General features: G+C 31.2%; 1 protein-coding gene across 3 annotated transcripts in view; it reads right to left on the reverse strand.

Annotated features, from left to right (window-relative positions):
* LOC126881522 (uncharacterized) overlaps window positions 1-12,641 on the reverse strand; it is a 247,238-nt gene that overhangs the window by 74,712 nt on the left and 159,885 nt on the right. The window lies entirely within an intron of this gene.

Consider the following 12,641-nt stretch of genomic DNA (forward strand, 5'->3'; position numbering starts at 1 on the left):
CAGGAGAGGTCAAAACTTTTTATCTTTAAGACTATTAGAAAAATACTTGTTTTAAGTATTTTTTGGGTTTAATATTCACTGTACAAGCTGATGAATAATTTAAAAATATTTTTTAGGGTTGAAAAGACCTAGAAACCGCAATTTTTTAAAAAGGGATGACCCGTTTTCAAAATGAACAGGCATGAAAAGAAAAAATAGTCATTATAATGTGAATATGGTTTATTACACACATTAAACGGCTAAATACAACCTGATGAATGTTTTAAAAATGTTTTTAAATTTTTTAAAGACCTAGAAACCTCAATTTTTTTTAATAGGGATGACCCGTTTTCCAAATGAACAGATGATGTTCATTTTGAAAACGGGTCATCTCAAATGGGTATTTCTAGGCCTTTTCAAACTGAACTGATTTGCGGGGTATGCTGTGCTTATGGTAATAACATTGAAAGTTGACCCGTTTTCATGTGGAATAGACGTCTCTATGTGTTAAACATAAATTCAACGAAAAGTGGAAATGTCAAAAAAGTGGAGATGACCCCTTTTCAAAATGACCGTTTCAGTTTGTATAATTTACGTGAATAATAATTTCTTCTATATTTTTATAATAAAACCTCGACAGGTGAATTTTTCAACAAAAAATCGTATTAGATAGGATAACATAAAATGGAAATCTGTTTATTAACAATATAATATAAATAATATAAAAATAGCTACGTCAAAAGGCATCAATGTCCTGAAATTTTTGTCTAGATCTGCTTCGGCCGTATACACCAGCAGTCTATCTGGGAAAAATACTTGATTTAAAGTAAAAATCTTCTACAGACATTTAAAAATCTAAAAGCTATATGAGTAGTAGCTGATGAAAAATTAATAAAAACGTGCAGCTAAATTTATTATTAAAAGACAGTTTAAAAAAGGCTGACTTTTTAGCTTATAAACATTTATAATTGAAGCTGGCAATGGGATAAGATAGGGAGATTCCCTGAGTCCTCTATTGTTCAACCTGATCATGGACGAAATAATAAAAAAAGTAAGAACAAAAAAAGGATACCAAATGGGAGAAAAAAATTTAAAATAATCTGCGATGCAGACGACGCAATACTAATCTCTCAAAGTGAAACTGATTTACAACGTATGCTGCACGAATTTATTATAATCGCTAGAAAATAATTTAACATGTTAATTTCCCCAAAAAATACTAAATGCATGGTTGTAACAGCAAATCTAATAAGGTGTAGATTAAAGCTGGAGGGTCAACTAATAGAACAAGTCATGGAGTCTAAATATCTAGGCATCACACTATCTAGCTACGGAAGGCTCGAAACAGAAGTAGAAGATCAGGTGAATAAAGCAAACATAGCCGCAGTTTGCCTGAATGAAACAATATGGAGAAATAAAAACATCGGAAAATAAGTGAGAGACAGAATTTACAAAATACTCATCAGACCAATAATGACATACTCGGCAAAAACACAACCTGATACAGAAAGTACAAAAAGTGCAGATATACGACGGAGGCAGTCGCATCATGCGGCATCACTAGGGGGGCGGCGTAATCAGTAAAATAAAAAAAAATGTCAGATTGTGTAAAAATGGTGTCGGAATCTGCAGAAGAGATGAAAAGTTGCAGACAATATGGCTAATGAACAAATGAAAATTTAATGAAATTGCAGAAAATTTTGATATAAGTTCCGAATTTCCAGCTGAAAATTAAATTCGAGCCAGAAGAAAAAAGCTTTTATTTGATTACGAAAAATCTGTGGACGAGCTCTTAACAGATAAAGCTAAATTTAAAATAAATTTGTTCATCTATACTTTAGACATTGTCTTTAAGTGGGTAGGCGCAAAATGTGCTTGCAATGCTTTTTAAATGTATTACTTTTTTCGAATCCTGAGAAAACTAATTAATATTTTTGAAAAATTTAAACGCAGAATAAAAGATTGCATTATTACCGAGGGCCAAAAGTCACTAAAAACCTCTATAATATTTATTTGAATAAGTTACAGGGGTGGTAAAAAAAGAGAAAATTTAGTGTAATTTTTAATTTCAAATATCTTATTTAAAATAAACCTTTTATTTTTTCTAAGGGACTTTCCACCCTCGGTATTAACACAAAAAAAAAATTAATGCATTCAAAAAAAAATTGTAACCAAACTTTAATCCTATGCTCTTAATTATTTGATTGATCGATTTTCGCCTCTAGAAACTCATAATACAAGTTTTAAATTTGTATAGGTATGATACTTTTAAATTGAGAGAAATAGATGATAAAACACTAGAAAAATATTGTATGAATCTTTATTCAATACTTTCAATAGAAACAGAAAAATAATCTGATCATCATCATTCTCTTTGCCTTATCCCAATGCGGGGTCGGCTTCCCTAATTGCATTTCTCCACACAATTATATTTTGAGTCATATCAATGTTAATCCCCTTTACCAACATGTCCTGCCTTATCGTCTCCCCCCAGGTCTTTTTTGGTCTTCCTCTCCTACTCCTTCCAGGAATCTGCACTTCAGTTATTCTTCGTATTGAGTGATTAACGTCTCGACGTTGAACATGAAGAAACCATCTTAACCTATGCTCTCTCATTTTGGCATCAATTGGTGCCACACCTAGACTTTCCCTAATATACTTATTTCTAATTTTATCTATATTTATTGGAAACATTTTTGTGGGATTTCATGATAAATGGTGCTATAGCAAAAACTACTCGTAATCGAAAAAAAAGGCTTTTCCTGATACCCTATAAAAATTATGGAAACGGTCTAAGATCTCAAGAAATACACATATAAATGAAAAACCAACATACACGTGTGTTTTTTGTTTAAATATATCGAACGACACCAAACAGGATCCTCTACTTTAGGGATGGAGTGGGGGCCAACTGAAATCCTAATGTATTTTTTTTTTCAATGAGAAGGATGTGATTGCGTAATAAAACACAGTTTGTAATTCCAAATAACTTTGGACATTGGGAAAGGTACTTTACTCTTGAGCGAAATTCATATTTTTGACATAACTGGTATAAGATTAATAAAAGTTCATATCTGATAATTCCTTCTGAAAAATAAAAAGTTTCCCATGTGATTCCAACTTTCTCTCTCCCAACTCTACATAATATTATGCCAACATATTAATTTAGTCTTTTAGTAACTTAAATTCTACGAAGTTAAATAAAATTTCGCTTTGGACCGTGAACAATTAGATAAAGTCCTCATTCATCAGAATCAACGCCACCTGATGCCAGTATTTGGATTGTGACAAATGCTTTAATATTTTGCTCAGAAAGTCCGTCTGTAAACATTAAAAAACTGCGGCAACGAATAATAATTTATATTCAGCACCTGCGGAACAATATCTTAATAAATATGTTTAGTTCCTGGTAGAATCTTTATGAAGCTTTGTATTTGAAATTATAATTATTATAAACAAGCAATGGGACTATGTATTCATCCAACGTGAGCGGAATTAGAACTGGAAGTCGATATTTAAACTCTTCGTGTAACTTTGCGTCAATTGATAAGTATACGATTTCACTAATTTTGAGGCATTTCTAGAACTAGGTAAATATTCGAGCTCGACTTTTCAATACGCGATGATGGATACATCACATCTTCGACTATAATGTGGCATGTGGCACTTCAAGTTAAGTATACCTTTTTAACCGGAAGAGATATAAACACTGGAAGTATATATTTATTCTCGTCTTGTTAAAGCACGTCGAGTAATATATCGCTTGTACTATTTCGGCAACTTTAAAACAATACTTCCTATTGCAACTCTGGAACCGGTAATATGAGGTCAAATTTCTCACCTTTAAAACCAACTTTTGATTATAAGCTCTCATTTGATATCTCATTCATTTGTCATTATATCTTTTCTAATGACGAAGGAGTTATGTCCACGGACAGACAGACGGATAGACAGACTGACGTGAAACCTTAAGTAAACTTACATTTCTTCTCGTTTTGCTAAGGCACGTCGACAAATATACCGCTTGCTTTATTTCGGCTACTAATAATATTTCCGACTGGAACTATAGAAGTCCGAGATCAAATTTCTCACCTCTAAAGTTTGGTTTTTCTTACAACGAGACGTGGACGCGGCTGTCTTATGGGGCACGTTGAAGGGTACATTGGCGCACAAGGTAGCACATTGGCTAGTTTATAGTACAACGGGATAGGGCGACAACGGAGACGTGCGTCGTCTATTGTTCGACGGCTCGTGTCGTTCACGTCCGGTCGTAAAATAAATCAGCATTAACACCATCTTTGGGTTATAAGCTTTCATTGGACATCTCACTTGTCATTATATCTGTTATAACGGAGGATGAGCTATATTCGCGTACAGACGGACAGATGGACAGACAGGCATGAAACCGGAAAACACGTCAAATAATATTTTGCTTGTGCTATTTCGGCGACTTTAAACAGTAGTTGCGGTTGCAACTCTAAAACCTGAAGTCATATAGTCCAGAAAGCCACTGCGCATCCGCTAGGAAAAATATTCTAATTCGGATTTTTTGCACATTCTTACTCAAAAAGGACTCCTTTTAACAAATTTGCATGTTGCCAGGACCAAAAGGTGGTCAAAAATTTTTTAAACGTTTTTTTTTTGTTTTTTTCCTAAAATTATTTTTTTTTGCATGGAAAAAAGTTTTTTTAGGTTTTTTGGATCATTCCAAACAGAATAGGTCTTTAGTGACTTTTCCATAAAAATGATAGTTTTTGACAAATAAGCGATTAAAAATTGAAAAAATTGCGAAATCGGCCATTTTTAACCCTAAAAAACTATGTGAAAAACTGAACATTTGAATGTTGCCAAGGTAGGTAGATATTCTTTAAACATCGATTGATGAAATCCCGAAGAGTTTTTTACAATACAATATTCAAAACTCCTTTGTTTTTTAATTGCTACTCAAGCGTGCGCGACACTATTTTCCACCGACAGTATGGTGCAAATGAAAGGAATAAATTCATTATTTCGTAAACCGGCGACTTTAAGGAAAAATCCCGAAACAACTCGATTTTTATTTTTTAGTTAAAATTTTGTGGCATCTACAGTATGCTAGTGACGTCATCCATCTGGACGTGATGACGTAATCGATGATTTTTTTAAATAAGAATAGGGGTCGTGTGCTAGCTCATTTGAAAGGTTCTTCAATTATCTATTCAGTAATGTTAACAATTACATAAATATTTATACAGGGTGTCCAAAAAATTTTTATTAAATTAAATTATTTGACAAAAAAAGAAGTAGAAGGACACCCTGTATAAATAATTATGTAAATGTTTATACTACTGTATAGAGAATTGAATATCCTTTCACATGAGCTACCACTCGACCCCTATTCTCATTTAAAAAAATCATCGATTACGTCATCACGCCCCGACGGATAACGTCACTAGTATACCATATATGCCACAATATTACAACTTAAAAATAAAAATCGACCGGTTTCAGGATTTTTCCTTAAAGTCGCGGGTTTACGAAATAACGAATTTATTCCTTTCATTTGCACCATACTGTCGGTGGAAAATAGTGTCGCGCACGCTTGATTAGCAATTAAAAAACAAAGGAGTTTGAATATTGTATTGCAAAAAACTCTTCGGGATTTCATTAATGGATGTTTAAAGAATATCTACCTACCTTGGCAACATTCAAATTTTCAGTTTTTCACATAGTTTTTTAGGGTTAAAAATGGCCGATTTCGCAATTTTTCAATTTTTAATCGCTTATTTGTCAAAAACTATCATTTTGAGAGAAAAGTCACCAAAGACCTTTTCTGTTTGGAATGATCCAAAAAACCTAAAAAAACTTTTTTCCATGCAAAAAAAATAACTTTAGGAAAAAACAAAAAAAAAACGTTTAAAAAATTTTTGACCACCTTTTGGTCCTGGCAACATGAAAATTTGTTAAAAGGAGTCTTTTTTGAGTAAGAATGTGCAAAAAATCCGAATTAGAATATTTTTCCTAGCGGATGCGCAGTGGCTTTCTGGACTAATAGTTCAAATAATTTCTCACTATATCATTCATTCATTCGATACCTCATTTGTTATTCTATCTGGTTCAATGATGGAGGAGTTCTGTTTACAAAGTCCTGGTAAAGACGGACATGGATAATTCAACGTTTGCACATTTCTTCAAAATGAGTGAAAACAACATTAATAAATATAGTTTATACAAGGTGTTTCATTAAGAAGTCCAATCACTCAGTTGTAGATTATAGACCTCAAATATTAAGCTTTAACCAAAATCACTTAAATAAAATGTCCTTGGTTTTTTCTCATGAGCATCTTTCAGTGCGTCACAGTTTTTCGATTTCATTCTAACGCATTAAATTGTATGTGACAGAATAAAACGCACGTCGGTGATTACATTTCATCGGTGACATTTATAACCTTTATTCTAGTTGTCAATAGATGGCGCCATAATCGAAAATAAAATAATTTGCGAATTATATAATATATCTACGAATATAATCTGTACAATTTATAGGACTATACAAATCAAATAAAATACCATTTTATAAATGTAATAAACACAATTAATTTGTTTTTATGCCAAATTGCAAATAAAATGTGACAACTGTCAGATTTAACTAAAATGTCATGTCACTGAAATGTATATTATCACTGACTTACATTTTTTTCTATCATTTGTGACGCACTGAAAAATGCTCATGAAAAGAAGCATACTTACTGAGTTACAGTGTGTTTTGTTTAAACATTTTAAAACTATTCTTGCACAGTATTTTAAAACTATTCGACTTATCCTTTTCATAATTGATAGAAGGTATAGGTACTATAAACCCTATGAAATTATGTGAAATAAACATTTCTGGCTATTACCAGAGGCGTACTACAGGAGACAGTGAATGGTTGAAACTTCCCAAGTTCTACATCACTGGCAGAATTGCGATTTTATCAACATTTTTAGATTCTTCAATATCCTCTATGTAAATAACATACTCCTCACTCGTAACGAGACAAGCATTAATTTTCGAGATATTTGAAGTTAAACATGTAACGGCACAGTTATTTTGATTAATGTATTGGGACCGCTATTTTGATTAATGTATTGTGCCGCTTAATTTTTAATTTCAAATATCTCGAAAATTAATGATTTTATCTTTAAGAATGAATAATATACTCTTTAGTTTTAACAATAAAATCATTAATTTTCGAGATATTTGGAGTTTAAAATTAAACGGCACAATACATTAATCAAAATATCTGTACCGTTTCATGTTTAACTTCAAATGCCTCGAAAACTAACGACGATCGCAACGAGTTCAGAGTATTTGATGGATTCGACCGTTACTTGATGGAAGTTCATTTTATCTAACAATAAAACACTGAAAACGTTTGTTTTCTATACTTCCACAAAATTTATTACAACTATCTGACTACAGCTGTTTCGGCAGAGTGCCTTTCTCGAGTGATATAGTTTACAATGTGTTTGCCTTTTTAAGTCTTTAACTGAAGAGGTTGAGGAGTGGGGAGCTGTTTGTCTCGAGTTGGTCATTCAGAATTATATCTGTATTTTTCAGTTTATTAATTTCCATAGATTCTAAAAAAGATAGCTTAAGGCCTTTATTTTGAATATGCAGAATTTGAAACTCTTCATTGAAAGAATGATTATGATCTAGAAGGTGAAGTACGTATGTAGAAGTTTCTGTTTTTCTATTGTTGAAAGCCCTTTTGTGTTCTGCTATCCGTTTGTCAAAAGTTCTGCCAGTTTGGCCGATGTACGTTTTCGGACAGTCACCACAAGTTAGTTTGTACAGACCACTCTGTAGTTGTTTTCTCTTTCGGCTTTTATTGTTCTTAATATATTTCCTTAAGTTGTTGTTAGTTCTGAAAGCTGGTGTTATTCCTTTCTTTTTTATGTATCTGGCTATTTTTGTTGTTATATTGACAGTATATGTAAGAGAGCAGAAAGTACTGGGTTCTTTCTGTGGTGGTAGATACACTAATTTCAGGGCTTTCTTATGGAGTTTTTGGTTTAAAATTTTGTTAACTGTTTGTTCGTTATAGCCGTTGTTTACTGCTATTTGTTTAATGATGTTTAGTTCTATCTCGAAGTTATTTCTTGTCATGGGAATTTCTGTCAGTCTATGTATCATGCTATGGTAGGCTGCTAATTTGTGTTGTGTAGGATGGGATGATGAATTGTGTATAGTTGTGTCAGTATGGGTAGGTTACATCTAGATGTAACCATTAACAGACAACACAACAAACATGAGTTCTCCGTATATCATAAACCTACCCATACTGTCACAACTATACACAAATCATCATCCCATCCTACACAACACAAATTAGCAGCCTACCATAGCATGATACATAGACTGACAGAAATTCCCATGAGAACAAATAACTTCGAGATAGAACTAAACATCATTAAACAAATAGCAGTAAACAACGGCTATAACGAACAAACAGTTAACAAAATTTTAAACCAAAAACTCCATAAGAAAGCCCTGAAATTGGTGTATCCACCACCACAGAAAGAACCCAGTACCTTCTGCTCTCTTACATATACTGGCAAGATAACAACAAAAATAGCCAGATATATAAAAAAGAAAGGAATAACACCAGCTTTCAGAAGTAACAACAACTTAAGCAAATATATTAAGAACAATAAAAGCCGAAAGAGAAAACAACTACAGAGTGGTGTGTACAAACTAACTTGTGGTGACTGTCCGAAAACGTACATCGGTCAAACTGGCAGAACTTTTGACAAACGGATAGCAGAACACAAAAGGGATTTCAACAATAGAAAAACAGAAACTTCTACATACGCACTTCACCTTCTAGATCATAATCATTCTTTCAATGAAGAGTTTCAAATTCTGCATATTCAAAATAAAGGCCTTAAGCTATCTTTTTTTAGAATCTATGGAAATTAATAAACTGAAAAATACAGATATAATTCTGAATGACCAACTCGAGACAAACAGCTCCCCACTCCTCAACCTCTTCAGTTAAAGACTTAAAAAGGAAAACACATTGTAAACTATATCACTTGAGAAAGGCACTCTGCCGAAACAGCTGTAGTCAGATAGTTGTAATAAATTTTGTGGAAGTATAGAAAACAAACGTTTTCAGTGTTTTATTGTTAGTTCAGAGTATGTTATTTATATAGAGAGTATTGGAGGATCGAAACATTTTGCTAAAATGGCAATTTCGCCAGTGGTGTAGAATTTGGGAAAGGTCAACCATTCACTGTCCCCTATCTTACGCCTTTGGTAATAGCCAGAAACGTTTATTTAACATAATTTTATAGGGTGTATAGAACCTACACTGTCTGCCAACTCTGAAAAGGATACGTCCAATAGTTTTAAAATACTGAGCAAAAATAATTTTAAAGTGTTTAAATAAAACACCCTGTAACTCAATCAGAAGCCACATTTTATTTAAGTGATTTTGGTTCAATCTTAATATTTTGAGGTCTAGAATCTACAAGTCAGAGATTCGACATTCTTAATGAAACACCCTGTATAGCCGATACTGTTTATTTTGGAGAATATGTTGTTTGTTTGGGTTTATATGACTGCGGACACTAAATCCATTCGCCAATTTTACTATTTTTTATTTTATTAGTCATTTTTTCGTATCTTATCCTAAAACTAATACTAATATAACAAACAATTCTACTAATAAATAATTATTTTTGTATTTTTTTTTTAATAATTTTTTATATATATATATATATTTTTATTAATTTTTTTCCAAATGATGTTCTCAGAGTTCCACAGCAAAAACTGCAACATTCTTCTTTAGCCCTCTACTTCATTCGAAAGCTATTTTACTATGGACTGTCCAAGTTCGTCATTCATTTTTATCTACATATTTTTTTTTATATTTTTTTTAATTATTATATTTTTTTTTCTATTTTTTTTTATATATCTTTTTTATATTTTTTCTTTCTTTTTTTTATTTTTTTTTATTTTTTTATTTTTTTTTTTATTTATTTTTTTTTTTTTTTTATTTTTTTTTTATTTTTATATAATTTTTTTTTATATTTCTTTTCTTTTTTTTTTCTTTTCTTTTCTTTTCTTTTTCTTTTAACATATAACAATTTACAAGAAATACTTACTCTATATTTTACAATTACAATTTAAGCTTAATATCTAAAATATGTTTATACAATAGTCGGTATACCAACTCATTATTTTCTAATGTTAATAAATAATTTAAATTAATGGGATGGTGGACATCAGTCAAAGAATACAGTGAATTTAAAAACATATTAACTTTATTAGAGATAAGAGAACAGGTCAAAATTTTGTGTTGTAGATTGCCCAACTGTCCACAAATACATTGTGGACTATCAGCTATATTAATTTTAAATAAATATGATGGAGTAAGACAGTGGTCAAATCTCATTCTGCATATGGTTCTTATCATATCTTTTGTCGACTCCATTTTAGAAAACCAAGGTTTATCCGTTATATAGTTTCTGATTGATCTGTAGTGGTTTCCTGTATTTACGTTTTCATCAATATACCTTTCTTTCCATTCTTTCTTAATCTCTTTGAATAAATTTGATTCAATATCTTTTGGCGTACAAAGATAATGGGTTAATACTCCTTGTGTCACCGCGTTTTTAGCCAATTCATCTACCATTTCATTTCCAGTTATTCCACAGTGGCTTTTAACCCATGCCAACTTAACAGACTTTCCTTGTTGCTGAAGTTCTTTAATTTTATTTATGATATATAATTCAATGTAGTTCACTTTTGATTTAGGATTTATAGCACTAATTTTACTAAGAGAACTTTTACTGTCACTAAAAATTATAAACTTTGAATGATTTATATTAGATAAATATTTTAGTGCTTCCATTATCGCTATTAATTCAGCTGTGTATATACTCATAATAGAATTTAGTTTAAACATTTTACTAATTTTATTACTGCTATCCCAATAGGCACATCCCACACCTTCAATATTTTTTGATGCATCTGTATATAGCATACAATAATCTTTGAACATTTGTGAACTGTCGGAGATAAACACTAATTTTCTTAAAGATATAGGCAACTTGCTATAGTCCCTTAAAAAGTATACCTGAACTTGTTCCATACTATTAAAGTCAATATTATAATTTGGGTTTATGTCATATTTATAAAGTTGTTTATCATATATTGTCATTTTGGAATATAAATCTACCATATTTAGAGTTTTCTTTTTTATCCAATATTTTTCTGTCAAGTCTGCTAAAAACAGTTGATGTATTTTGGAAATTAAACTTGCCTTTTTTTCATACAATCTAACTAAAAGGTTGATGCCAAGTTTTTTTCGTCTTATATCCATCGGCATTTCACAGCATTCAACTTGTAGATTATTTATCGGTGTACTTCTTAGGGCTCCTATACACAATCTAAGGGATTTATTAATAATTTTGTCTATTTTATTTAAATGACACTGTCATGCGTCACTGTATAATATTGATCCGTAGTCGAATATAGCTCTTATATTATTTTTAAATAACAACAAAGAAATATTTGGATCTGCTCCCCAACGTAAGTGTGATACGAATCGAAGAAGGTTTATTCCTTTTTCTGTTTTTTTAACTATATTGTCTATATGTTCTTTCCAGAGAAGCTGTCTATCCAGAGTAATACCCAAATATTTAACATAACTTTGTACAGGATAGGATATATTGTTTATTAAGATGTGATTGGGTATTTCTTTTCGTTTTCTTGTAAAAATACATAATTTGGTTTTGGAATCAGATATATTTAGTCCATGTAATTCACTCCATATTTTAATATGTTTGTCTCCTTCTTCAATGGATTTGACTGCATTTTCTATTTTAATGTTTTCTTGATAAATAACTATATCATCTGCAAATTGTAAAATTTTTGTTGAGTTTAAATTTTTTTCTATATCAGAAGTGTAAATTAAATATAACAAAGGGCTTAATATTCCTCCTTGAGGTAAACCACCCATCGCTACTCTTGGACCAAATGTGTTATTATTTACCGATATATAAATTTTTCTACAGTCATACAATTTTATTATTTTTTGACAGAAGCATTCTGGTAGACCTATTTGTATCATTTTGTTATATAGTATATTTAAATTAACGTTGTCGTATGCTGCTTCAACATCTAATAAAAGAGCGATTACTGAAGAATTTTTCGTAAACGCTAAATTTATATCTGTTACCAAATGACTCACAGCTTCCACAGTAGAATGATTTTTTCGAAATCCAAATTGTGTTTGTGATAATTTATTGTTTTTTTCTAGCCAACTTTCGAGCCTAAGTTTTATCATTCTTTCCAGTGTTTTTGTTATGCAGGAGCTCAATGAAATACCTCTATAAGATTCTGCTGAATCAGGATTCCGATTTGTTTTGAGAATAGGAATCACCCGGTACTCTCTCCAGTTATCTGGAATATCTTCTGATAACCATATTTGATTAAAAAAATTTAATAGTGTTTCTTTCCCTTTTTGATGTAAATTGGCCAACATAATATAATGTACATTATCTATACCTGGAGAAGTATTTTTCTTATTCTTAAGGCTTATTTCTAATTCACAGAAACTAAATGGAATTGAAAGTGGATGCATAGAGTTTTTTCTTTCCATTACATTAATTTTTGAAAATATATTATCTGG

The sequence above is a fragment of the Diabrotica virgifera genome, chromosome 3 (genome assembly GCF_917563875.1).
Source record: "Diabrotica virgifera virgifera chromosome 3, PGI_DIABVI_V3a".
In the NCBI taxonomy this organism is placed as follows: Eukaryota; Metazoa; Arthropoda; class Insecta; order Coleoptera; family Chrysomelidae; genus Diabrotica; species Diabrotica virgifera.